We start from the raw sequence: 3,255 nt of genomic DNA, 5'->3' as shown, positions 1-3,255 counted from the left end.
TTGGGCGGAAAAAGATAATGAAAGTAAAATCATTTGGTTACCGTACTGTGTGGCAGGTACATATTACATATTTTACATGTATAATGTCATTTAATCTTCACAACAGCCTTGTTGGTATACCTTGTTATTCTCATTTTAAAATACTACTGAGGTAGTGCAGTGTCTTCACCTGTGCTGCCTTGCTACCCAATATGTGACTTTTATTTTTATTTATTTATTTATTTATTTATTTATTTATTTATTTATTTTTAAAGATTTTATTTATTTATTCGACAGAGATAGAGACAGCCAGCGAGAGAGGGAACACAAGCAGGGGGAGTGGGAGAGGAAGAAGCAGGCTCATAGCAGAGGAGCCTGATGTGGGGCTCGATCCCATAACGCCGGGATCACGCCCTGAGCAGAAGGCAGACGCTTAACTGCTGTGCCACCCAGGCGCCCCCAATATGTGACTTTTATAACATTTATCCTATTAATTTACAAATGGTTCATTTCATTTTTTAGAGGGGGGAGGGGAAGAGGGAGTGGGAGAGATAGAATCTTAAGCAGGCTCCATGCCTAGCCCAGCCCACTTGTGGAGCCTGAGGTGGGGCTTGAGCTCAGGACCCTGAGATCAAGTCTGAGGGTTAACTGACTGAGCCACCCAGGCGCCCCACAAGTGGTTCGTTTTTAAGGTTCTTCAGTTGTCTATTAACTATGGGTGATGATAGTTCCTCTCTCCTTTGGCTTGTGGGGACTAAATAGCATGACTCAGTGACTGGCACACAGTTAGCTTTTAATAAATGTTAATCACTATTATGACATATGTAACCCCACTAAGTGAGGGAACTAACATCCTTTATTCATAAACGGGCTGCCTCATGGTAGGGTTTGTGTGAGTGGATGAAGCATGGCTTCACTGCAAGGCACTCCAGTGCAAGCAAAGGTGGCAGGAACAGGGTTGTTAGTTGTTAGAAAAGAGACCAAAGAATAAGTACTTAGGTCTTTATGACGCACTTTCTTTCAAAGGGTCGTAGTGGTCATAGTGGAGGACGATGTTGGGGAAGTCCTTAGGGCTGGAAGCCTCGAAAGAGTTCTTAGGATTTTGTGTGTAGAATATGAAGTTTTGAAAACAGTTGAATTGGGGTGGCAACATTCTGATCAAGGGTGGCTTTCAGGAAAGGTTTGTACAGTTGATGGGGTATTTATTAAAATCAGGCCAAAGGCTCCACTCTGAAACAGAAACAAAACAAGTCCCCTTTGAGGGCCAGGAAGCTCTCTGGGATGGCGGGACCAGAAAGGAACCGAGACCAAGGCCCCATCGTGGCGTCTAGGTCCCAGATTCACGTGTAGCCGAGAGGGGATCGGGTCGCTTCGAAGTCCATTCTGGAAGGTGCTGCCCATTCTGGGATCGTACTGGGGTCTAGCTCAGTCTCTGATTCCCAGGGTCCTCGAGCCCTTCCACCCACAAAATCCCCAAGACCCTTATTCCCCGAACCCCGCATTGGTTCTTCTGCGGAGTCAGCGTCTCTCCCGCGGCACTTCCTGTCTTGTCACTCACTTGTGCACAGCGAATCAGCACCCACAGTTTGGGCGAGTCTTCGGAGAGAGAAGGGCGGCTACTTCCTGCGCGCCAATGGACGCGCAGACTCACAAGGGGGGCGGACCTGCAGCTGTGAGCGAGCCAATCAGGACCACCAGCGGTTGGCGGCTCGGAGTGCAAAGAACGGCGCTCGCTTCCCCAAGATGGGCGGCCGCGAAGGATGGTTGTGGCTTAGAGAAGTGGCCACAGGGAACGGCGGCGGCTCCACCTAGGGATTCCTGAGGCCGTGTTTGTGGTAAGAGGCACGCTGGCCCCCCGGCATCTTGGCGCTAGGCCGCGAGCTACCTTTCCTTCCCGGCCTTGCCCCCAGCCTCGACTATTGGGGGAGGAGTTGAGCTAATGGACCTGGCAGAAAGGCTTCGCTCCGTTCCCCTCTCTACGCCAGACGTAACTGAACTGCTGGATACTCCCGGAGGGGGGGTGAAACCGGGTCGGCGAAGAGAAGGGCGCTGAGCCGGCAGGACTGTGGAGCGGGGCGGTCTGAGGGGCCTCTCCCCCGGATGCCCGGTTTCGCCCTCTGCTGCTTGGAAAGGGAAAGGGGGCGGCGGTGAGAAGCCAGAGAGAGACTCAGCCTAGATGTTGGAGCGACCGGCGGTTATATGGTGACTTAGGATACAATGAGTAGGCAGAACAGCTGGTGCTTAGGTGTGAAAATAGGAAATTACACCCAGTCTGTTGAAGGAATGCAGTGGTCTGTTGCCTTGCAGGAATGGAAGAAGAGACTGGTGGGAAGGTAGAATACAGTCAGAGTGTGAAGAGGCTTTGTGTGTCCTGCTAAGGAGTTGAGGCTTTATCCAGTAGGCAGCAGGCTGTCATTAGGTGTCTAAATACAGGCACGATATAATCATATTTGGTTTTAGGTGCATCATTCTAACAACTTCATAGAGAATGCATCGTGTGGAGTGGAGAGAGGAGGTAGGGAAGGCAATTTGGAGGCTTCATAGAACAGGGGGATCAACCCAAGTCCAGTCAAAGAGAAGCAACTAGATGACTTCAACACTGCCCTTTCATTAGTCCATTCTAGAAATAGTATTTCAAAACGAGAGTATTTCAAAATGAGAGAAAATACTACTGGCCTTCAGGTCAGTATCATCTGTCTGTCCTCACTCAGTTCTGACCGAGCTACTATAAAGTCTTAACGGAATTTTCTTGACCTTTTGGTTTGTGCCTATATTGCTGTATCTCCATCTTTTTGTTAATGATACCTTACATCGTTCAAAATACCCATTTCTTTTATTTATTCTTTATTGAGACCACTTTTGTATACACTCTGTATTGCCTATTTGCATTTGCTGATTCAATTTTGTAGTTGTTTTCTTTTGTTATTTTGTGTTTTCTCCCTGAGCTGTGCCATTTATTTCTTTACATTCGTTTCCCAACTAATGGTAATGAGACAAAATTTGTTGATTGCCAGGCACTTTCCTAATGCTTTTACAAAACTCCTGGAGGTAGGTATTATCATTCCCATTTTGTAGATGATGAAACAGAGGTACTTGAGTCACTTGGCCCCAAGTCATATAGTGTGTAAGGAAGTTATCCAGGATTTGAACTTGGGCAATTTGTGGAGCACCACAGCCCCTATTTACATGCCCTGCCAGTGGGAGGAAAGTGAGCTAATCATCTTGGCATAGTGTCATTTCTCCTGGTCCTAGCACAACACCTGACACATAGTATAA

General features: G+C 47.7%; 1 protein-coding gene across 1 annotated transcript in view; it reads left to right on the top strand.

The window, feature by feature from the left end:
• The first annotated feature begins 1,779 nt into the window (after positions 1-1,779).
• VBP1 (VHL binding protein 1) overlaps positions 1,780-3,255 on the top strand; it is a 22,769-nt gene continuing 21,293 nt past the window's right edge. The window contains exon 1 of the mRNA XM_040626576.1: positions 1,780-1,814. The gene's annotated coding sequence lies outside the window, so the exon portion shown is untranslated. The remainder of the gene's footprint in view (positions 1,815-3,255) is intronic.

The sequence above is a fragment of the Ursus maritimus genome (assembly GCF_017311325.1).
Source record: "Ursus maritimus isolate PB19 chromosome X unlocalized genomic scaffold, ASM1731132v1 scaffold_X1, whole genome shotgun sequence".
Taxonomy (NCBI): Eukaryota; Metazoa; Chordata; class Mammalia; order Carnivora; family Ursidae; genus Ursus; species Ursus maritimus.
This window is presented reverse-complemented; position numbering and strand designations above follow the sequence as displayed.